This window comes from Prinia subflava, chromosome 3, assembly GCF_021018805.1.
Source record: "Prinia subflava isolate CZ2003 ecotype Zambia chromosome 3, Cam_Psub_1.2, whole genome shotgun sequence".
Taxonomy (NCBI): domain Eukaryota; kingdom Metazoa; phylum Chordata; class Aves; order Passeriformes; family Cisticolidae; genus Prinia; species Prinia subflava.
The window spans coordinates 73,696,973-73,723,165 of record NC_086249.1 but is presented as its reverse complement, the minus strand read 5'-3'; positions in this window follow the sequence as shown (position 1 = coordinate 73,723,165).

Genomic DNA, 26,193 nt, shown 5'->3' with positions numbered 1-26,193 from the left:
TACAAAATACAAACCTTATTCTAAGTTCAAGGTTATTAATTTCCTCACCATTGTTCACTTAGCCCTCCTACTACATTCAGTTAATGGTACTCATGGTACTCATGATTATAATATGCAATGTCTTCAAGAACAATCAATAATCTGTTTCTGTAAAATCCTGGGAGGTGGCTGGTGATCACTGTTATTTGTTATATGTGTTGTTATGCACACAATATTGTTTGTCAGCAAAGAATAAGCATACTTTATATATAAAGACAAGAATTTATTGTTGTCATCTCTAAAATATTTTCAGTTTAATCCAAGAATCATTTGTGCAAATTTCATTTCAGAAAATAACATTTTAATGCAGAAAATCTCATTAATAATGACAATGTAGTTAAAAATGTTATATACATGCTTAGTTTCCAACTCTTTTTCTGTTATTATGCTCTACATTTTCCTTCTCCTCTTACTCCCAAGTTTGGTTGTTCCCTTTTGCTCTTAAGCATGTTGGGGCAGTGCTGACTTGCCAGGTTCTAGTCACTCACTTGAAGAAATATGATGTTCATCTTAGTGGTTTCCTCTTCCTCGATGAAGGACTTTATACATGCTTGCTAACACATAATTGGGTATTTGCTCTTTTCCCTGTAGCTTTAAGTTTTGACCGAATTTGCTGGATATGTGCCCTTTTTGTAGTCTAGATGTTATGTCTTTATTCTCAGTTATACCTAAACCCAGTTTTGTTCAGCCCCAGGTATGGATTTCTTTAACTGATGGGAGGTTGCTTACAGCTGTGGGTCTTGAATAACAAGTCTGTGCACACATTTCTTATCATCCCATGGAGGAATTCCTCTCCACTGCATCCTCTCTACATCTTTACTGTCACACCAGGTCTGGATTTCTATACACTACATCATTATATGTACTGGCGTTGTAAAATCATAGTGGTATACCACATAAAGATAAACAAAAGTAAAACAAATCAGACAGAAGTACCTGTAACATTAGAGAACTTGATGTTAAACATAAATCAAGAGAAGCAAAGTTGCCAGCTGGTCAAGAAAAACCCAGAGCAAGACAAGGCAAGCGTGGCAAGCTTCAGTCTTGAGGTCTGGGAAACAGTGCAAATCTGATAGTTTGCTACCAGCAAGAGCTATACCATATTACAGGGACTGAAATTACAGTGTGCATCCTGAAAAATAGATTAATTAGAAAGAAAATGCTATGTTTCTTTTACAGTTACTGGAACTCATTGAAAGTTGTGGGTTTTTTTAAACTTCAAGGAGTGTTAATTGATTGAAAGTACTTTTAGTTCCTAATTAGATCATTACAATTATGCTGTAAACAAAGGCGGTGATGAGCAGACACATGCTGAGTTAGAATCTTATGTCTAGTATAAATGGACACATTAGAGGATTTTGGAGTTAGGTTGCAGCTCTGCTCAAAGCCCAGAAAATCAGAGTAAGTTTCAATGAGATTGGCTGTTTTGAGCTGCTCTGGGAATGCAAAGCAGCCATAAACTTGACTTAAATGGCCAGTAAAGTGGGTTTTACTGCTGCTTTGTGTCACTGAATTGCTCCAAAGCAGCTGGAATATCCCATGAATCTGGCCCCAGATGTTTATGTGGCGTTTATTCAAACTATTCTAACCTCTTTGCCGTGAAATCTGCTGGAAACCTCATGAGAATGAGTTCTCCCTCCTTCTTCTGCTCTCAACCAGAAATGCCAAATGGATGGTCAGCTTTTAGTTTCTCTACTCTTTTCATTTGGTAAATACTGTAAACGGGAAAAAAAAAACCCACCAGAAGTTAACCAAGTATTTTGGAATTTCTCCTCAAACATAATTTAATTTTAATTCTAAGAAGATCCACTGTTTTGGGGGGGGGGTAGTGACATCACCTTACTTATACCTAAATTGGTTACTTTACTGTTGCTGAGATTACATATATATATATATTATATATATATATATATATATCTCAGGCTCATTTTCTATCATGTGATCTTACACCTAATGGTCCTAATTTTTGGTTCGGTTGCAAATAACTTGGGTTACAAATTTGTTGTGTATTCTTTTTCCATTATGGTTACTAGGTTATCTACTGCTATATTCCAACAGGTGGTCTTGTGTGGAAATGGTTTCTCAGGAGCTCAGGCATTTACAGCTGAGTTTAGTAACCTCTCATTCTCTCAGGAAGTGATGGTGCAAGAGGTTCTACTACATCATCCCACTTGTCTGGACACTTAATAGATGAGTTCAAATCAAAGTTAGAATTATTTTATAACAATGCAAAAGTGTTTTAGCTTTTAGTGAAATATACAGTATCTTAGTTCACACTAAATCCAGACTCCTACTAAATTGGCTCACTCAAGTCAGGGAACAACCCTGTGGAGTAAGGTACTTCTTGGCATGAGCAAAACTGTCACAGTCTGTCCCATTCTTGTGCCAGCACCATTCTGGGTCTGTTCTGCTTTTATAATGAAATTCAAGTAGCAAGAAAGAGATTGCTGATCTGTATTCTTCATAAGGTCAGAGATTTCTGGGATGTTCAGGATAGTCTTTATGAGGACACTTATGTCATCTTTTCTCCTTATCAGAGCCCAGTCCAGTTTTTCATAAGATATAAATTATGTACAATTATATAAAAATATTTCTGGCTTGAGTAATTTGAAGCGCAGCCAAGCAAAACACTAGAGATTGCATTGGAAGGAACATCTCTTATTTTTTGGCAGCACAAATGAAGTAGCTGATCTAACAGAAAATATCTCTAATATATTTTGTTAAAATTCCCCAACTTTTGTCAAACATTCATAAAAAATATTGAACCTTAAGTTTACACTTTACAACATCCTTGAAGAAACATGCTGCATTCTCCAAATTAGAGATACACTAACAGACAGAGAAAGGGCTTCTTTTGTGGCCAAGGTGAAGGCTAAAGTAAAGACAAAGTTTTATACACCAGTATTCAAAAGGAGTTAAAGAGGAATTTTCTTCAACAGGAATGTTCATTATAGTCCTCTTTTTATCCTGTGTTTAGTTCTTTATTTTATATAGTGTTTTTCACAATAATAAGGGCTTTGTATACATTGCATAGTGAAGCTTTTAAATATCTACATGAAAATCATGACCTTAAAAAGGAGGCAGGAGGGACAGAATAGGTGAATTGTTAACAGATGAATAATTGGTTTTGAGAAATGTCAACAGAGCCTGCTTGTCTACACTACAGCCATTCCAAGAGAGGTAAATAGAGGTAGTCTTTTTGCTGCAATTATATGTGTGACATTCAGAGGGATTCTTCTAATGACTCACATGCCTGAGATTACTTGGTCTACAGTGGGTTGGGGCTAAAATTGAATCCAGTAGCACACTGCATGGTGACCAGCTTATTAGTAAAGGGGTATATTTATTTAAAATAAAAGTAGCTCCAAATTAGGTGCCAGTTATTTTTTTTTTAGTCTATGTGTTGGACCAGTATATAGGATCTTCAAATAAAGGGAAAAACAACAGAATGTTCACATATGGCTTTTTGAATATTTAGGGCCCAGATGATAATAGAAAGGTTAAGGGCATTCATCATTTGCAAGTTTCGGTTTGGAGGACCTTGTTATAAATAGGGTTGAAAAGACTCCACATTCCTGTACTACAGAATTCACTTTATAAGCAGTCAGGAAGGATGGAGAGTGGGAGAGGATATGGAGTGTCTGTGTACAGTTAGACAGTAGAAGGAGTGTTAGGATCCACAGTGTCCTTCACGGAGTCATTGCCTGACACTGCACTCCACTCTGCTCCTTCTCTCAGACTGAACAACTCAGCTTTTCTGTGCTGCAGAGACCTTCTGTGTAACAGAGTTTTTATAGATACTCGAAGCAGTAATCCAGTGGCTCATCTATCACTCTATTAGTAGTCCATTGATTATTGTTTTATTGAGAAACTGAACATTACTATTAGGACTTCTGTTCTATTTTGTCACTTGAAGATTAACTTGTGACCTAAATTGAATCACTCAGTCATGCTGCAAGCTGCAGAGATCATCTTGTCTAGCTGAAGTACCTGTCACATGCTTTTCAGATAAGAGTCTTTATTTTAAGGCAGGCATCAGGAGAAATTGTTTGACATGATTTAAAAGTCTGCCAGTGCTCCTTCCTAATTTCCCCAAAGTGTCACTAATGTCTCAGTTCAGACAAAAGAGTCTAGGGTTACAGATTCAGGTGCTGCTTTGTGTCTTTACCAAATATCCTCACAGACACCAGCCTGCTGTTCTCCATGCTTATATTTGCTCTCTCTCCTCTCATCACCCAGTTCAATGCTCACCAGCATTGCAAACCAGCAGTGTCCCACTTATCCCTCTTCTACATTGAATTAGGCAAAGCAGAAATACTTCAAAAATGTCTTTTGACTATCAAATTAGGCCTCAAATCTCAAGAGAACTCCAATTTCAAGATTACACATGTTAGATATAAGGTCCCACTTGTAGGATTAAACTTTCTAGGAAGCAGACATCAAACAGCATAATATGAGAGATTTTCCTCACCCAGGACACATGGGCCATGTGTCAGGACCATGACCCACGTGAGTACTTTTGTTATACACTTTTGTCCTGTGAAAGTAGGCAGATATGTTTAGTAACAACCATGTCTGTACACAGCAGCCTGTATAGGAACAGAAACATCCCATCCTTTTTATGCAGTACTCAACGCAAAATCTTTCCATTACTTCTGTCCCTCTGTTGGGGAATAACAATTGGTATATACAAGCAAGAAACTGACAGCTTTTTTGCTGCAATCATTGAGACTTTACAGCTGTGCAAACAATGCACCTTTTGCCTTTTTACCAAATATTTCTGTCTGGGGACACTATAGGATGAATATTTTAGCTGATATGAAGTGTGAGTTTTGCTTTTTAATTTCTTATTGATCACAATCTAATTGTTGTAGGTATTTATATACTTATATGTTGTTATATATTTATGTTAGCTGGTACAGTGTAAGAGTCCAGTTAGAGAAAACAGAGTTATAAAAATAACCCTACCCATTCGGTACTAGAGATAAGATGCCATCTAGTATTGCACTTTTGAATTTGTTCGCCATGTTCTTCAATTCATTAGTTGATGCTTCTTGGGGATTCATCCCCCAAGATGCTCTATTACTTTTACATAACTACACTAGGCACATAATGTTTTTCCTGGTATGATTCCCCTTTGCTTTTCAAACACATCTCTTTGCTTGATGTTGGCAGTGTGATATATTTGATGGGGTGGAATTGATAAACATTATCCTTTAGAACTTACACAACTGGATGAAACCAGTAGTTGACACCTTTTTTCCTTACAGAAGTGTTTCCAAAGCTACAAAACTTTCATGGTATTTCTAGATTTCCCAGAAAAGTAAAAAAAATTGAAAATACTAGCTGTTACTGAAACCGCTTGTATTCTACTTCTCTTTCACCAGTATTCATTATTTATCATTGTCTTCACAAAATTAGGCCAGCATGTTGCCATATTTGGACACAATTTTAAAGTACCACTGTTAAAAAGAGGAGCATTATAAAACAAACCACATTTGAAACTATGTTCTTTTGGTTTCTGGATTTGAAAAAGTGTCAAGAAAAATAAAGGTGGTCTGAGTAACTCTGGAAATAGATTGAAGATTCTGGATTATTAGGTAGTCCTAGGTAAAACAGATATTTTTATGTTCATTTTAAGCTCCTCCTGCAAATAATCAAGCTACTTCTTATGTTCAAATTAGTGGGTTTTTAAAGGAAAGAAATGCGATTGCATAAAAATGTGCAGAAGACAGAGTAGCTGCATAACATTACTTGTTGGTAAGTGGACTGATTGTGAAGTGGGCAAAGTTACACAAGCACCTAGGGGTGTGTTTTAGCAGATTGGGAATCTGTGAGTCATCCTCACTCCACATCAAACTCAAATTAGAGGTGTGCACCAGCTCTTCCTTACACATCTGCATCAGCCTATTTTTGATGAAAAGAGAAATGGGCAAGAGATTTCCCATTTAACTCTCCCCCTTCCCCCTAAATATAGATAATGTGACTGTGTTTTCTATATAACCATTCTGAACACTTACTGGCACTTAATAACTTGATATTAGTCAGTTTATTCCCCACAGAGTGACACAAAAGTAGTATCACAGAGTCAATTGAGCATATATGTGTTTTAGCCCTGAGCAAAAGTCTTGAGCAACAAGCAGAACTTGAAGGCTCTCAAGTTTTCTTTGGTTATTTTTGTGGCTGTTCTTTCAGAGGGTTATGGAAATCTGAGCTGCATTATCTTTCAGTCTCCATGAAGCATAGCTGTACTTCACAGAGTTGTTTAAGGAATTCTGTATAAATTACAGTGAACCTCAAAAGTTGCCACAGATAATTGACTGATCATCCCTCAGGGACTCTGGAAATATCATCAGGGAACTGTCCAGCAAAAATTTCTCCACTGAAGACTGTTTTGTATGGTGTCCATCTCAGAGCTGGTGCCTACAGGAAAGAGCAGGGTGAGAATTGGCCATGAGTGTGCTGAGGGAGAGAGTGCAACTCCCTGCTCTGGGCTGTGCCTTTCCCTCTGCATGATCCTGCAAGAAACATTTGATCTTTGGGTCAAGCAATTGCTGTACATTCTGTTCTTAAAGATGATTAAGAAGGGAATAGATACATGAGGAAATCCAGACATTTAACTAACGGAAGCCACTGCTTGCCTACAAAATGGAAAACTGGGTATTGATGCATGCTGGACTGAATATCGAAAAAATGGGAAGGCCACAGGAGACAGGAAAGATGGGAATGTCAAGTTTAGCAACAAACTCAAATATTCAAACAGCCTCATTATTTTCTTTGGTCTTCTTTGATCAGACAGCTCTCTCTCCAAAATCCTTTCATAAGTTTTTAGCAAATGTTTATACGTGTGTTGACAAAAATATGAGAATTTTGAAAGGAGTCTTCAGTATTATTCAGTCTTCTATGAAGAGTTTTTGCACGCAGTTGGGCATTTTTCTACAAAAATATATATTCTGCTCTCTTATAGGGAGGCGTAGGGTGTGTAGTAGAAAATATTTTTTTTCCAAGCCTTCCTTTGATAATACATTTACTTTTCCAGTCTTTTGCCATTATACTTCTACTATTTTTTGACCCTGCTCTGTGTTCCCCTGCTTAATAATGTGCTAAATGTTTCTGTCTACTGCATCACTTGCAATGAGACCCTTCAGTAACATCCTATTAGACACCTTGCATGAATATCTAGAGATGAACAACAGAGGTAGCTGAAAGAGCACACAGGCAATTCCAAGACAGAAGTGATGTGTGACAAACTGTCTCCACTCTGCTTACATAATTGTCTGAATCTTGATTTAAGTTTCCCCTGCTGCCAGAAATGAATTATGCCATAGAATTTGTGCTCTTCCTATTTGAACTCTGGATTGTCATTTGTGATGATTTGTGCCAGATATCATTAAAATTATGCATAAAAATATAAATGATCTGCAAAGCAATTACAAGCCTACAGTTCCAGACTGTTTTTGGTCACCCCAAGCTCTCTGTGTTTTGAATGAGATTTTCACACACAGAAAAATAATCCCTGTTTAGATTCCTTGAAATTAATTTCAGGACTTTTTTTTCTTTTCTGATTTATTTTATTAAAATATAGGTAAGGTATTTAGGAGCTCGGTGAATACCAAGTGAATGTGGTGTTTAAGGGCCTTAGCAAATCTGGGCTTGAGAGCAACTGAAGCTGAGTGTACTTGAAATATGTGGCTCTTACTGGAAATGGGACTAGCCAGTACTTCAAAACACAGCAAACCTGAACTGCTTGTTGATATGGGTTTTTTTTTCTGTGATGTATTTAATTCAGTAGAAATATGATTGCTAGACCTGATTTGAAACAGGTATCATGGGCAGATATTATACATAGTTCTCTACACAAGATCTGCTAATGCATCTCAGTTTGAATTTGTAAATCTGCCAAGTTTCACTCATTCAGAGAGAGGCTTCCTCATTTGGGATTAATTTTAAAACTCTCTTTAAAAGTGTCTCCATTTGTGATGAAACATTTTGCTGTGTGTGAATGAGATGTATAAAACCCCATTCTAAAGGCCAAATTCATCTCTGGTGTAACTTCCAGGGAATTCCATGACGCTTTGAAATCTTCCTCATTCAGATGATCACAGCTCAAGAAGCGTGAACACTTCAACTTGATCCCTGTGCATTTTGCACAGAGTGCCAGTCATATAGTGGTTTTCTGAAATGTTCATTTGGAGTGAGAGATGAGGTAGTCACAGATCATTTTCATTTTAGCCTAAGCCAGGATGAAAACTCTCCTGATGAGGCGAATTTGACATACAGCTTAGCTATTAATACATAAGAATAATATTCACTTTACAACACACATAAACATACTCAAAAAAGTAAAACTTCCCATTTTTCTTTGTTCCCTTCTCCAAAATAAGCATATTAAGAAAGCAGTGAAAGCAAGAAGCTAGTGAAAGGAGCTGCCACTGGTGTAAAGTCATTATATATATATCATAACTAAGACATCCACCTGCCTTTTTGAAAACAATAAGCGATCAGGAGCAAAACCAAACAGAAAACAAAAAATAAAAAAGCTCCAAACAAGTCATGTTTGCTGGTAATATTATTCAAGACTAAAGATTCCTTTTGTCTTCCGTGTGATACTAAAAACTCTCAGGCTGATAAAATCAGCAAGGACAGGGCAATTGTCACTGCTCATTTTATGACCTGCGGCATTGCTCCAGTGCCTCAGACTGCCTTGGCACCATTAGTCCCCTGACTGCTTCTGCTGATCTTAAAGAGGCTTTTGTTGGTAATCAGTACAGACTCTGGAATCCCAGGACACCACTGCTAGTTATGCTGAGCTAAAATCATAAGGAGTGCAAGCAATAACAAGCACCAAGGCCTGTGCTGACCCTTAGCAGCTGTTTATATCCAATCATAACTGAGCAAATGACTTTCCAAACGAAAAGGCATGTTTTTGGAACTGATAATAAATCAATCTTTAAAGAATGAGAAATACTTATTAGTTTTATTCTCTGCTAGGTTGTAAAAAAAACCAAATAAGAACCCCTGCCTTAGAGCCAGGCGGCTTTCACATATATAGAGAGTTTTAAAGGGGTTGTACATCAAAAGGGGGCATTTTTAATAGTGCTCACATGACAGAAGAACACTACTGCATTTCTGAAAGTGATACACTCCAGCTTAATGAATGATAACTTACAGAAAACCAACTAAATTGCCACCAAATCTCTGGCAATTAGTAAAAATAAAACTTTAAAGTTCTTAACGGGGTAAAGGAATAATAAATAACATAATTCTGATAGTGTGAATTTCAGTGTCAAGGATAACGTACTAAAGCTGTTCTTACTTCAAAAACTTTGACCATAATTAATAACAGAAGAGATTTTTATAGCTTCAGGCAAGAGTAGGTAACAGTGCCTGCATGAAGGGAGAGAGGACATGCTGCTTCAGTGCCAAAAACCCTGAGCCAGTCCAGCTCCCTGCCCCTCTGGGAAGCCTTGGTGGGAATTTGGTTCTGGTGCCTGGTCCAGCAGCACAGCTGCTGACAGGCTCTGAAGCCTTCTTCCTGAACTGATGCACCCAGGGTGATTCTGGTGCCTGAGGAAGTGGGTGGACAGTCACACGTGACACCCTGATGATTGTAACCCTTTCCTGCTGGACCTTATATTTAATATTTGCAGAAATAGCTAATTTTTTCCTCTTTCTCTTCCTCTGCACCAGCTTTGTAATTAAATGGAGCTTATCAAGAAGAGATTGGAGGAAAGATTCATCTGTCTGAATTACATCTGAGCTGGCCAGCTCTTTTGAGAACAATTTGTCTCACCCTCAAGATGACAACCTGCTCAAATGAGCTGCACAATTTAAGTACCTTTTGCTGACCTTGAAGGGAGCTGGTGACACCTATCCCAGGCAGAGAGGTCTGCATGGCAGGCATCTTGAGTTTAGGTGAAAAAAATCCCTCTAAAAGCCATCCTCACATTTTCCTTTTGTTGGTTATGAATCCTGGGTCAGAAAAAGGTTGAGAATATTAGACCAAGATGAGCAATAGCATGTTTGTAGCCATAGTGTTGTTTTGAACTTTTGCAGACAACTACCACACCCCTCTGATGTTTTCTTCATAACATACCAACTGCTGTGAGATTGGCACAACAGTGTAATATTAATAGAAAAAATCTGGTTTGAATAACTTTAAAGTCAATGTTCTTGTAAATCTAATAAGTACTTGGATATTGGCGTGCTAGTCCCCATCTGCAGGATTTAAAAATCTGAAATTCATTTAAGTCTTATAATTAATAAACGAAAATCCTCAGACATTATTAGTTACACTATATTTTTATGATGCTATCCCTAAAAGGATATTAAAGTGTTTTGAAAGTGGCCAGATCCCCTACTATAATGTTGTAGGAGGAATGTTTTTTATCACTATTCTACTGAGAAACCGAAGAAATTAGTGATACAGGCCAAACTTTGAAATGCTTGGAAATTTCCTAAGGACCATTCTAGTGCTGATTGTAGGACATGAAGGAGATACCATGGCAGTGGTGCAGACAGAGCAGCCTAGTCTGTAGGTTCAGTGCTGGGGACAAGAACGTGTGGCCCATGCTTGTAGCTGGAGTCTGAGCATGCAAAAGCTGCTGCAGGGATGAATTGGCAGGTGCTTTCAGAGAGTCATTTGGCAAAGCAGCCATGAGGGGTGTGCTGGCCTGAACAGGCTGGTAGAAGAGGTGAGGCAGAGGTAAGGAGCAACATCGGAGACTCCACTGGAGTCAGTCAGGAGAGGGGACACATTTGCTTTCTTCCTGGCACAATTTGCTATGGCCACTGCCAGGTGCCCAGTGATAATTAGGATATGTTGACTGGCAAATGAGGTATGCTAATGATCAGATGAACCAGATGTTAATAAGATTAGCAGTACGGTTTCCCTGCCAGTCGAGTAGCAAAAAACAATAAGAAGATGGGCGTATGGGGGTGCCCAGCTGACCTCTCAGAAGGCCTTTGTTCCCAAAAGCAAGGTAGTAATTTCCAGGGGTGTGTGTGGGGCAGATGTTGTGCTGCCCTGCAGCAACCTACACCCCTCTCATCAGGAGACTGCCTGCAGAATAAATGTGTTGTCTCTGGTAGAGAGGAGCACCTCTCATCTGCCCAAGATAAGTGGCTAGAGTAAAAGTCAGTGGCTAAAGTGGTAAAAGTCAGAGATGTGGTAGCCATAGCAATATTTGGTATTCCAATTAAACTATTCAGGAAACATAAGGGATCATGTGGTTTATTCCAGTGACTTATACTATTGTACACATGTAATGTAGGCGCTGAACACCCCCAACATAAAAACATTAATGGTCACAAATGGGTATTTTCTAAGATTTTAAGATTTTCCAAAATTTATTGAGAGTTAGACTAGAGACCCTTGTGGGTGGCCAAAGACAGATTTGAGAGATGCAAATAGGTTAGGCAAGTGAGAGGTACTGCCATGCTGTCATTTGACTTTGACAATATCTTTTGATATTTTCTTCCTCAAAAAATCCAAAAATAGGCTGTGAGACCCAACAACTTATCTTTGGGTATATTAAAAATCCCCAGACACAAAGGATTTCCCTATTTGGATATTTTTCTTACATTTTGTAGAATTAACAGCAAAACTACAGCTTTAAAGTAGGACCTCTGGAGTCAGGCCTTATTGGATCAGGGTCATTGAGGATTTGGGAGGCTGCTGTTGGAGTTCATGTTCTAAATCTCTCTTATCTTTTATGAAGGCCTCTGTATATTTTGCTGCACTGAATTTCTGTTCAAGCCTTCGGATTTCATTTCCAGAAGTTCCTAAGGTCTTAGTAAAGACTTTCATGCTTGCTTAGGTCGTTCAGGCCTAACATAGGAACTTTTTGAAAGTGCATTCAGATACTCCTGCCTAATTCCAGAACCATCCAGAACCCCTAGGAACTTCCTTGTTTGAATTGCAAAGTTTCCAGAACCCAGAATCATGCTTTTCTGTGTTTTCAGACTTGACTTGATCTTGTCAGGCTCATCAGTTGCTATCACGCTTCTGCTTACCCCTAACCAGCCACCAGAAAGTGTCATTTTCCTGTCTCAGTTCCCTTGAGCACTCGAGATGCTTGACAGTGACCTTACAGCTCTCTTGAAGAGAGCTTTTAACACAGGACAGTGGTAGCTACAGCTTTCTTCACAAAACCTGCTGGAGGAAGAAATGGTAGGGATCTGATTTTGAAACAGTTTTTAACTGAGAACTAACAAAATTTGACAATCCTCTTCTTTTGCCTATAGGAACATCTACTTCTCAGAAAAATACCCCAACCACCAAATTATGGAGTTTGAGAAAGCAGTCTTCATTCCAGCTCTTGAACAAAATTTTAATTTTAAAAGTGAGAAAGAATAAATTGGCACTGGAGCCTTAAAGAAATTCTATGCCTTGAAAGGCACTCTGGCATGTTTCAATGCCCTTGTGTGGACTTTACAGCAGACAGCCTTTAGCAGCTGCAGATACACTTGTGCATTCTGCATCCCATCACTTTAGTCAGTGCCCAAAAAATAAACACTGTGATGCCACAAAAGACCATTACTGATTTTAGCCTCAAATATTTCAGGAGTGCAAAAGTTGTTGCAGGCTGTCGGCCCTGAATTTTCCTTAGCTGTTTTGCAATCCTACCTTTTGGGATGGAGTAGTATGTATGTTTCTTGCATGCTTCCCTCTGGGATCTAGATCAGATTTTAAACTATCCCTCGTGAGGACCATGGATTGACAAAGGTTTTTGAAGTGCTTCCTGTGTTAAGTTTCTGCCAGAACTGATTCTATCTAAATAAGATTATCCAAGGATAGGTGCTATCAATTACTGAACTCTGTAGGAGGAGCTGATAACTTGTAACCTTCTTCCAGCTGAGCAGTTTGAGAGTCTTGCAAGATATTTATGATTGCTGGTGGTCTAGGGGACAGTGACAACTTAAACAGGATTTAAAGAAGTGAAGCAGCAGTGGGACTGTAGAACACATCTTTCTCCTTATGATTTTAAATGTGATTTTGGTTCACCTACTAATGTTTCTCCTTTTATTTTCCCTCTATTTTGCTTGTAAAAATTGAGCAGTTGGAAAACTGCTTTCTGGATGTGTCAGGTGGTTGGCAAAAGGTGAGGCTCTAGGTGAACTAAATATAAAAATCCAGTGGGTGAGTTTTAATGAAAATATTAAGAATTGAAATATGTTTCCATATCACTCAGACCTTGTTTTGAATAATGCGGAGGTTTTTTGGAAGCTGTATTATATTGTTCAGCTGAAATGGCAATGGATGCTTCCTGTGAGTTACAAAAGTGCATTTGTCTGGCTCTTACTGGGTATGGGCTCACCATCAGGGTCTGACAGGGCTGAATGGTGTGATGAAGTGGCTTGGGAGGAGAGGAAGAGGGGCTGACCAAGCCACAGTAATGTTCTCATCCTGGGACCAAGCCCAGGCTGCTCACCAGGGGTGATGCCACTGTCTCTTGTGACAAACCTGGTACCACAAAGAGTGCTGGGAGCTGTATTTTCCTTCCTCCAGATTGCTGATCCTGCTTGTTACCTTTGGTGGTAGGGCTCACAAATACGGATATGGAGGTGGACCAAAGGAGAGTTAAACAACTCTCAGGGAGTCAATGGCAAAGTGAAAAAGAGTATATTTTACTCAGACTTCTTTACTTTATGCTGTGGATCTTTACTCTCATCCCCATCATATCTAGGTAATAAACACCACTCTCTTTTTCATTCAGCTATGATCTTTTTCTTGTAAATAAATGAATTATGTGAACGAGCTTGAAGACAAATTCTAAAATATTAAAAGCTGTCCTTCTTTTCAAATCTAACTCTTATGTTAGTTGTTTACATACATAATTTAATAACATGCATATATTTTTTATATATTATTCTGACAGTAGTAAATGAAACCAGATTCAGGAAAAAAATTCTGGTACATGGAATCTCAAAATACACATTTGCATTGGTAAGGTACTAGTGTATATTTTGTAGGGCTTATATTGCTACTCATTGTGGTTAGTGGTTAGTATGACTATCATGTTTTTGCAGTATTACGTATCCGAGAAAATGTAACTTTTTTCTATTCCTTTTAAAATCAAATTACAATGTGACATTCAATAAAATATATTTTGTGCAGCTAATAAAAATGAGATCCCATCTCACTGCTTTGACAAATAAACCACACAAGTCAAAATACTGCCTCTGATACAGTTTATAGCTTAAGCTTTCATGTCAGGCTTTCCTATAAAAAAGCCCCATTATTTATTAATAGCCTTCTATGTCTTAAAAGTTTCTTTTTCTTGTGTGGAGAAAAAATCATTTGCCTTTTAATGGGGTGTCAGATTTGTTTTCCAAACCTTCTAAAAGGTTATCGTTGTTACATATGGACAAGTGCTTTTTTCAGAATCAATGTAAACTCTGTTACCAGGGTAATTTACTGCAGTCCCCTGGTAGCTGTACGGAAAACTTAATTTCACCATTTTGCAAAGTGGAGGGGTGGGACTCTTTCCTTGTGGTTAACTATTTTCACATGGAGTGAAAAGAAAACGCATGCTTCTAGCACATACTAAATAACTGATGGTCTCTTACCCTCTGTTTGAGTTCAGGGCACACTGGCAGTCTGGTAGGGTTCATGGCATAGAAGGATGACTGACCCAATTAGATTTACCATAAAACCTTTTGGCAATTAACTCCCAGCTAACCAAAAGATTCAGGCTGATACTAAGAGTGGCTAATAAAATCTTGTTAAATTTCTATCCTTTACCTGCAGACGTACATACACAAATATCTAAGCCACATTTTTATGACAGAGGAGCCTGTACAGACAGAAGAATATTATATGAAAGATCCAGAGGTGTCAGTTTTGAGTCTGTCTTGAAGTCTGAATTGAGAAATAACGTGAAGCATAAGCAAATATCACGTTCAGGATTATGCTTTTAATTAGAGCTTGAATTAGCAGCTGCAGTACTTTATTTTGAAAAAGGCAGTAGTAGCAGTATTTTTTCTCTAATAAACACTACCTAAAAAACCCTCCCAAACCAGAAGGCAGTAGAAACTACTTATGACCTTGATCACCATTTTAGATTAAATGAATTACCTTTTAATAGTAATTTCTATCAACTTGTCTAATTGTTTAACGTAATTGGAGGTGCTGCCTACCTCTGCACACTGAAAAGTGGGTTTCACAAAAGGCATCAGCTCTTTAAATGAGAGAATTCATCATTTTTCCACCCCCATTCGTGACTGTTCACCAGACTGAAGACAGTTTAGTAAATCTGTGCCATGCTCATGGAGATCTCTGCTACCAAACCAAACTGAGGAACAGATGACTATAGAATTGCTGAATTTTGAAGCTCACACTTGTTCTGCATGGTGGGGGTGGGGGGAGGGATATGCAACAATTGGCCTAATAAAATAGCTGTTTTCATAAGGTAGAACGGAAAGGGGGATACAGATGATGGACAAATCTCATGTCACTTCAGATGTTGGGAATCCCATGTTCATGAAGTGTTGACAGACTCCAGATGGATTTTCCCATGGTGTGTTGCACACATGTCAACCATGGACGAGAATGAAAATCCAAAGACTTCCATTCATCAACTAAATTTTAGAACAACTGTCTAATACATTAAGTAGGGTAAAAAAAATTCTAAAACCAAGTAGTCTGAACTTGAACTATGAACTTGAATAAATAGTATGATAGGCATAGGTAAATTTGTGGATGTGATTACATAGCATTGATTGCCTGGGAAATAAGGTACTAAATTCATGACCCACTGTGTCCTATGGAATGTACTTTATGAGGAGTTCTCCCACAGGAAGTTTTCAGTAAGGTGTCATTTTCATATTAAATAAAGGCTTTGTCAGACTGTCCTGGATCATTTTCAAATACGAGTTTTTGAAATGAGATATAGGATCCAACATCCTCAACACTTGTCTGGCTGAGCTCTGAGAAATACCACCCACTTACATGCTGAGATTTTCTGAAAAAAACTGCTGATGTTCACTTTTCAGCAGGCTCAGTCTGTAACTCTTTTCCCTCAGAAGATCCTAAGTGTAAGGTGCATTTGTGTGTATAATTACTTTGGAACTTTGATTTCCAAGGTCAGGAACACATTTTTGGCAGTATGTTTACCCCACCATCTTCACACCCATGCATTTGTGAGACACCATTACAGATTATTTATTAGTGCTCTGACAGGAGAAGGAAAGATGTGCCACAAGTCATTCCTCCAGCTCATCTCTGGAAGCTTGATTCCTGGTGTCTGTTTCTTTTGTGATGTATGAAACTACAAGGCACATTTCAGAGCAGAGATATTCCGTGGAGTTAAAACTAATCTTGGTAGTGTAGCTGAATAAGTGTAGACATGGTAGAGGAAAGCTTAAGCTATGTGCATTCACAGATAAAGATGTACTTCATCTAGCTCATGTAGAGACTGCTTGGATGTTTGTACCTTGCATTATAAGTTGAGTTTGCTAAAAGAAAAACTTATGACTGTGCATTAGACCTCAGAGTATGAAGCTGTGTTATAGTCGAAAAGCAGAATTTTGGCATGTGAAGGCTTGTTGAATGCTCAGTGCTGTTGAAGTAGCAAGGTGGTGATGCAACAGCGTGTCCTTCAGTAGTTGGACAAAACACCTGGAATCACTACTGACCTTGGGTCTTCCTTGCGAACTTAGATATCCTAAATGCATAAGAACTTGGCATAAAAAACCTCCCCAAAACCCCGAAACAAACGACAAACAAATCAAGCTTCTTTCCACATGGTGTCATTGCACCATGCAGCTATGACACGGACATATTGATAGTTTAGTTCCTAGAATAATTTTATAAGCTATTTGTTGGAGTCTGGACTTATTGCTCTTCCTTACAATCACGTGAGCTAACGTGTGACTGTGACAAGCCCAGAAAAGGAAAAGTGTTTGTTCACCAGTTTCTTCTTCTCCTCATGGTTCTGATACTAGTGCAAAACTAAAGGCTACCATGGGACAGAGGCAGTGAAGAGCAGGTCTTCCTGTGGAGCAGAGCTATCACCCAGACACTCCTGTCGTGCACAGGAGCTGTGAGTGGATGAAGTGTGCTCGGTTCACCTACCTGTTCAGACTGATGAGACAGTAGGATATTCTGTGTGGTGGTGGAAATTTTCAAATAACTTAATCTCTGAAACAAATTTATTTTCCACTAAATATTAACAAGCAGATTTTTTACAAAATTGAATAATTTGTTCAAGAACACATATATTTTGAGATCGTGGCAAAAGATGGGTTCCCAGCTACGATGGCACTTCCTAACAAATTATTGCTCTACCAAAGCAGAGGGCTTGTCTATCATACTGTTGCAATCATTGTTTTAACACAGTGAAATTCGTGGTGGTTTTTTTTTTTGTGTGTGTTTTGTTTTGTTTTGTTTTGTTGTTTTGTTTAGAAACTCTTTATCTTTAGACATGATCCTTAAAATTCTAAATATTATTACTACTTCTTTTGTCACACTGTGGCAGTCACACAACATGAAATATTTTTGCTCACACTGTTAGAATTTGGCAAAGTTACAATATCTGAAAATTAGGTCTTATAATGGGAAATATTAAACAACTATAGCTCGCTAGGCAGCTCTATGTACATAAGCTCAAAAATACAGAGGTAAAAGCAGGAAGGTCTCAAACACAGCACTGCATTTCCATGTGACTGTACTTTTTATCTGAGCTTACACTGGAGCAATGAAGCCATTGGAAGGTCAAGTGACCCACCCAAGGTCACTGACTGGCAGCCAGTGATCGAGTCACTATCACTGCCCATGGAAGTTCCTGGCTCTGAGCGAAGTACAAGGTAAGTGACACAAAGGTACATCTTCTCTCAGTTTCCATTATGTTTCTAATCTCTCTTCACTACAGTAATGAATGATAATGAGTTGCAATCTTTTCTCTGGGTTGTTCTTGCTGCCGCATTGGTGACACTTATTGTTACAATAAAGATATAAGTGGAGAAAAAAATTGTGCTAAGTGATATTATGAATAAATAAACCTAAATAACTTACAAGAAGAACAGCGGTTGCAATAACTTGTTAGAAAGGATCGTCTTATTCAATGTGTCCATGTCAGGCAGGTCACTCTCTCCTTCATATGGAACAGAAAATACCATGCAAAAAATAGACATGATGCATTAAGTTCTATTTTATGCAAGCAAATCTTACTAACGGAAGGATGGACAAGGACAGGTACATAATTGAGCTGATGATATTTACTACACGAAGCCAGAAACTCAGTTAACCTGGCACTGAGGATCAAGCTTCTGGTTTGCAGTTACACTTTGGTGCTATAATATTAAGCATTTCAGACTCCTGGGAACCAGTTTTCAAAATTGCTCATAACTCAGGTCAGATTTTTAGAAAGAAATCAACACTCATCAAAACCTTTTCAAAAGGCAACAGATTTTCAATCCTGCTCCGCACTCAGTGTCTCCTACTGGCAGAGTGATCCATGGGGACTGTGGGGTGCTGCAGACTTTATCAAGGTCTGATGGAGAGCATTATGCACTTTGTCCAAGAAGAAAGGGAGTGAGAACGAAGTGGGAAAGAGTCTTCAGCTTCCCCATCTCTTTTTCTTCCTCTCCATCCTTCTCTTGGCCCCCATGTCTTCTTTCTCTGATACAGTACTTGCATCTCCAGCACAGTTCCAACCAGAAAGAAATAGCAGCTCTGAGCTGGAGCTGGACAATACATTGGCAGAAGAGTGGGGTTTTGGGGAGAGGTGGATGAAGACTCTGCAGTCAGCAAAGCTGATTCCCCCTGATGTTAGTCTGGAGGCATGTCTCATCCCTGTGTTCTCATAACAGTATTAGCCAAGCTGGCAGCTGGTGAAAATTCAATAGCAGTGGAATCCTTTGTGAATTTTAGCAGAATATTCCATGTGTTTGATGCTATCCCCTTAATCATCTTATGCAATGTTGATGCTCTTGCTTTTCCTTGGTCTGCTGCAAACCTATACCTTGGTTTTTTTCAGCCAGTTGTAAGTGTGCGTGTTTATGTATGCATATGCATGCAGTTCACCATAATAGTTCATACTCTATCAGAACAATTTTTCCTCCCATCCTAAATCCATGATTTACATTTTCATCATTCCTCTAATATCTTATTTTGGTAAGTCATCTACTGTTTTCCTTCTATGTAAAATTAACATTTGATTCCTACATGACCACAAATACAGAAACACTGATAACTGTGACAAGTCCTATAAGGAGTAATGAGTCTAACTTAGAGGTCCTGGGGGTAAAGCAAAGGAGTAGCCAAAACCTCATATGGTAGGGGAGTCTGCACTGTCTGTAAACCTTGGAACTGCCAAAGTATGTGATGTGTGTGGTGGGGTAGGGTTCAGCTTGAGCTGCTTATCTTCATGCGACTCCTTCCATCTATGCTGTCACTAAAACCAACTTCTTCCTAAAAAAACCCCCACTAACTTACAGATTTAACATTTTATCATGACTTTGGTTCAACTGTTATGCTAGTTCCTTCTGTGAATTGCCATTTCTGCTGGAGAGTGAAGAGAGAGATATTATATTAAAATAACATTTTTTATATTTAGCTATTCATTTTCCTGATCTCACTTGAGATCATCTTTTAAAAAGCCTATTATCTGTTTAAAAGAACAGTTTATTACAGTCACTATTTTTCTTCTACCATTTGAGTTAATAAAAAAAGTTTAAATTGTATCTAAGGTTTTTAACCTTTAGTTTGATCAAGTGTGGTTTATGAAGTAAGATTTTTCAGTGGTTCATCATGGTAATTAAATTTAGCACTTTTAGTTTAAAGCACACAGAAAGGTTTGACATACCCAGTCCTTCTCTGTCCATTCATGTTAAAAAGGTTTAACTCTTATGAAATACGTCTAAAAATCTTTGTTGGTTTTGGTGGTGTCATTTGCATCAGGGAGAATCTCACCAAAGAGGCTATGCTGGTGAATCATGACCCTTAAAAGAGTGCCACAGTGAAGGTAGAATTCTTATTTTCCACACTTGAAATGTTTATTACCTTTATTCTGCTGTGGTGTATCAAGTGTTTCAAACTTTAGAGAAAAAGATTATGAAGATTCTTCTTTCTTGAAGGACAGCTTCTGCTCTTAGGATAGTAAACAGCAAGCAGAACTGTCTAAATAATCAATTAATTGAATTTTTATTGTTTCTGTGGATAATCTATATAGCAACTTCTGGGCTTCTTGAAGAAGTTTTTTATTATAAGTAGATTCATGATACCCTGAAATATTTCTGGTCCTACAGATTTGTTTTGATTATTTGATACATGAGGCTGGACCTTTGCTGGTTAATTTATCAGCCACATCAGACAAAATTGTCTCTGTTTCTATCTGGAATGAGCATAATTCTTCAAATTGTGTATCTGCTGGGAATACAGTGTTTCTGAATTCACAGTTTGTATTCTATGAGTATACTGTAGTATTCATTTAACATTAATTTTCCATGAATGTTTCATGTACCTTGTACTGGTTAATAGCATGAAGACACTTTATGTATCCAATACACTTCTTGTGGTGTATTCAGGGAATTTATAGAGCTCTTTTTACTACCCTTCACTAGTAGTTTGCAAACAGAATTTTCAAGTTGCTTCCAAACTCCTCTCTTGGAACCTGTTCAGCATCCTTCACAGGTCACCATAATGTGGCTCTGAAAATTTGTACTTAAACTGAAATGTCTTCTGAAAGTTGAGGCAAAAAGAGCACTAAACCCACATTCTCTAATTTGTGAAGCATTGCCCAGCTAGGATCAATAATTAGGAGATTATTTGCTTATTCTAACAAAAAAGTAATGAAAAAAATAAGCCATTTTATATGAATTTTTACATGAATCCTGTCTGGCCCTTTCTGAGGAGGACTTCTGTTTTTCTTCCAGCGTGCTGTGTATGTTCATTTAGCTTCTACATACAAATATTAAGAGCTATAAAACAAGCAATTTCTTCTGTCTATGTGTCTGCATTTAAGATTCATTCTCTAATTTTTTTCTTTCTTTCCCCCTTCCCTTACGGGAGTTTTTCCCTTTCCTGTGGTCATACTGGTACAAAGGGCTCAAGAAGGACAGCTTTCCTCTCTTGATTAAATTTAAGAAGCAATAGTTGCTGGATGTTGGGCTGGCAATGCTGGAAGTGGCTGTCCTTCACTCTCCCTCTCCATCAGCCCTTGGTACCAGGCAAGGGACCTGAGATCCTGCACACCTGTGAGAAGGGGCAGGTTGAACCCTCACCCTGTATGTAAACCCAGGACCCCCAGTGGTGGTTTTCAACTATATTCTGAGGGATAGGGGTCTTTTAGGGATGCAGCCTTCCAGACACATGGCTTTGATGGAGCTGTCATCAGCCATCTGAAACAGCCGTGCTGAAACAGTGGGAATGTCATAAGAGCATGACAGTTAGGCAGATGTAGAGGCTCACTGAAGTACCTGTGGAAGTGCACTATGGGGAGCTGGATAACCATAAGTCTTACAGCACTTACAGGTTTTAATCATGATATACTTGCTTGTAAAGATAATTTCAATAGGGCTGCACATTATTCATTTTTAGGGAAGTCTGGCTGCTGCAGAAATCCTAAATCACAGCATTTGCTTCCTGCTTGATGCTAATTTGGGCCAGTTCCAGCCCACAGAGTTCCTTTTCCATTGTGTCATTTAATTACACATTTACCCACACTTCTCAGCTAGTAAGAGCCTTGATATACAGCCTCTTAATCTAATACTGATCTATTAAAAACTACACTCAGTATTTTAAAGTGTTAGACAACAGATGGAATTGACAGTTTTAATAGGTAGCAACTAACATCATCTCCCAATCTACACCTCTGTATTGGATTTCAAGCAACTGATATCACTGTGGACATGTGCAGATATGGAGCTTGCATTTAAAGGCAGAAATTCAATCAATAGCCTGTCTCTCAACAGAGCTTACTAGATTATATCAGTTAGAAGTGACCATCTGGCCTAATCTTGGGAGTTCTGAGATATCATGTAGATCTTTTTCACTAATGTCATTTTTATTTGGTTAACATTAATAAACTGTAGCAAACATTGCAAATCTTGCAATCTGAAGCTGTAACTCAATTTTTGCCTTTTACATGAGACAAGTCAAACATCTGCTTCTCTAGGGGGAACGTGTGTGAGAGCCAGCAAAAGAAAGATGTGATCGCTCTGAAGATTTTACTGTCTTTCTAGGTGTTGTGAAATGATGGAAAGTGGCAGTCTTTTTTATTTACTAAAAGAAGAGTGTGTTACTAAAGGGTATCCAACAACTAATGTGATTATTTCTATGAATACAAAATAAGGAGGGAAATATGTAGATAGCATTCTGGGGGGTTAAAGTTTCAGCGTATTCTATGACTGCAATAAAAGAATGTACATTACATATTCATCTATCAGATTTATGCTACAAATAAAGTCTAACTTTTAATCTGGTACAGTCAATATATATCAAATATCTGTGAAGAGTGGTTTAATGCTGTCACAGCCAGAATGCATAAACTTTGAAAAGCCTTTTTTAATACCAGAGTCAAGAACACTCTCTTCTGGTTCTTCACTCCTTTAAATTTAATTTCAAATTCTATTTTGTGTTTGGCTGAACATCAGCACTATTACAAGTTCAGAAATGTTCTTTTCATAAAAAGGGAAAATAAATGTTAGTGTCCCAGGTCTAATTATAACTTCATACTCATAAGTGGCACAATAGTGATTCAATTATGAAAATTCTTGCCACTGGATTTTGATCTTGCAAAATAAAAATCAGGAATGATTTCTAAGTGGATCTGATATAATCAAACCCCTTGAAATTCTGGGGACTCTTCTTCTTTTTGCCTTTGTTTCATTGTTGATCAATTGAAGTTTTTAAAATTTCAAACTGTGTATAAGTACATAATGAAAGCCCATAGGTGGGGAGGGAGAGAAGGAAGACAAGCAACATTCCTAGAAAGAAGCAATGCCAGAAGAAATAGAAAGAGAGAGAAAAAAGTGTATTTGGGATCTTCATTAAAGCAGTACCCCTCAGGACATCCTGTTGTAGGGTGCCAGGGACCCAGAAACCAAAGACATATGTCCTCTTGACATTGGTAATCAAAGTAGTAAAATAAGCTGGGCAAGGCATTTCAGCCTAGATTCCCTTATTTCTCCATCTGAAAATGATGAGAATGATTGCTACTTGCCTTTATATCCAGAAACTATTGTATCATTTAATGCCTTCTACGTATCCAGGCTGTGTTGCTATCACAAAGTGTTTCACTTGCAAAATGGAACCAGCTGACTTTGAGAAAAAACCCCAAAACCCTGCTCTGCCTCTCCCCAAACAAAATATGAAACACAGACAAGCCCCTTAAATCCCTAAAATAATAGTAAAGGATAGAATTTCAGATTTATTATTGTAAAAGTATTTCAAAACCGAGGTGAACTAGAATCTGGATAAACTAGACAATCATGGAATAGCATCCCATATAAGTTAAATACTGTTTTTTGGAAGAATAAAATTTTGGGGAAAACTGCCCTGTTGCATCTTGGATGCAACACTTTATTCTTTGAAATTATTTTTAAAATTTATTTTCCTGTTGTTTGTTAAAAGCTGAAAATCTAAAGTAGATTTCAGTTCCTAGTTTTTTTCTTTTTTTTTTTTGTCAGCCTTCTCTCTAAAAATTCTTATTCAAAGTATGTAAAAGATATTGTTTCTTTCAAAATACATCACAGGCAATGTTAACATTTTCAGCCAGATCTAACAAGGGAATGGAGTTTTGCATAGCAAAGAGAGCCCCAAGACATCTTATTTTCATTTTTTTGCTACCAGTGAATCCAGCAGAATCTTAAAATTGTCACTGGCCAGCTCTGTTCTTCAGTGAAGGTAAAATTTTTGTAGTGTTTATTTACAAGAAAACAAGTGAATACTTTTGCAGAGAGAAACCTCGACATTTACCCATTGCTAGCAGTTCATTGAATAAAAGCAGAACACAGCCAGTGGCTCCTTCCACTCCAGCAGCCTATGCACATACAGTACTTTTTTAAACTTTCTGTTTCTCACTGTAGTTAATAAATCAGGATGCGGATGAGAGATTCACAGTTAATTTTCAGTAGCTAGCACAGCATGTCTCAACCTATAAAGTCCTGGAAGTCTTGGGCTGTGAATTCCTTGATACTGACAAGCCAAACAGCTTAGAAATTATAATTATAAGTTACAAGTGTCTTAAGGGTTGTTCTTCTGACATAAAACTAATTTCATGTTTTTATTCATAATGTGAAATAGACGAGAGTATGGAGCCTTATTTAGATTGAGCTCTCAGAGATATCACAGGCTGTGTCCTGATTATAATGGGAAAAGATCACTTACTTCGTTCCTTGTAGCCAGTTGACTCTTTCTGTGTGCTTTTTTTTTGACAATCGGGCTAACAAAAAAGTGGGATTTCTTTCACTTTTCATTCCATCCTCGTTTGTAGGCAGACATCTACTGGTGGCTGTTGTTTTTTCCTTAACTGTAGTCATACCAGAGTGTATCAGGTTCTCTCCTGATGAATTGGTTCTAGCTTGACATCTCCTTTTGCATGAGTGGTGAGTGGCCACATGACTCCCTGAACAGAGGAGTGAGAAGGTGAGACCTGGAAGGAGCCACAGAGAAGGTGGCTTCAGAGGGTGAGGAGAGTTCCTGTCATAATATTCTGGAGAGAACAGCTCACCACCCAAAACTGCTCCAGGGCTTCAGAGGCTGAGGGTGTTTGAGGGGCATGCTGTGTGTGTTCTGGCACCCCAAAGCTCATTGCAGCTATGTCCCCAAAGCCAATACCAGTTACATTTTGGCACATATGCTGGGATTGGCAGCTTCCAGGAGGCCCAGGGTGAACTAAAGCACAAACATGGGGCTAAAGATGAATCCTTCCACAAATCTCTGTGTAGAGGAACACATGTCAGGCTAGCTGGAGGAAGGCAGGCCAAGGGCTATAAGACACTAGTGAGAGAGAGAATGGGTTTCTGCTTGCTGACTGAGCCTTCCTTCCCTGCCTTAGGAAACAGATTTGGCTCTTGTTCACTGCTGGGGATTAGGAATTACTCTACTGCAGTAGTTGAGTTGTGCTGGCCTTTTGGTGCTTAAAGGAGCTGTGGCAGTTTCAGTCTCAATTTTGCACATGAAACTGAAGATTTGCATTTATTAGAAGTTCAGTTATTCCCATATGGACATGCAATGTCAGCATTGGTAAATTCAGATATTGAACAGGTAATATAATTTTAGCTAAGATAGGTGAAGTTCCTCACATTCCTCTCAGAAAACTCTATGCATTTATATCTGCTGGATTCAGTCAGCTCTTTCTTCAGAGAGATTTGAAGTGGAAACAGTCTCACAAGGATGTTGTGAGGTTATGCAGAGAGAAAGTCAGAAGGGGTAAAGCCCAACTAGAACTTAATCTGGCTACTGCTGTAAAAGACAAAAAAGGTTTTTACAAATATGTCATTAACAAAAGGTAAAGGTTCCAACATGTGAGCAGCAAAGAAGGAACTCAGTGTACGCATTGGTTTTCTCATGCTGTGAGAAGTTAGTGGGAAATGTAATTTTTCATACAACCCTAACTTGCTTGAAGAATAGGAATCCTTGCCTTTTTTTTTCTGTCCTCCAGTATGGAATAAGGCATTTAAAGAACCTCATCATATTTTCTGCAGTCATCCAAGATTAATTTAAAGAGGACCTTTGGACGTGGATTTTTCTGACATAAGGTCTCCACCATAGAAAGACAGAATTGTACAAAGTTATCTGCAGTATTTACTTGTGTGTGGTACTGAACCAAGGCATGACTGAAGTGGATGTTATGTTCATCTCTTTGGACAAGAAATATTTAGAATGCCTCCCTCGACATCCATTTATGCTGCCTCTTTATATTGTTTGTTATTATTATTACTATTATTATTATATCATAATAAATTATTATCAGTAATAAAAATTTTACTTTATCAAACCATTAAAAGTTGTTCATTGCCTCGGGTGGTCTTCTTCTGTGTTACCTTTCACTTTCTTTTTCATTTTGGTCAGGTTTCTCTTGTCCTTGTGAGACTCACTTGGATTAGACTGTGATGCATGTCTTGCTGGGCTGAGCCAGATTGTGGATGATAAATACCAAAGGAAAAAAACCTGCAGCTGCTGGGAAATGCACTACAACCTCTGTGATT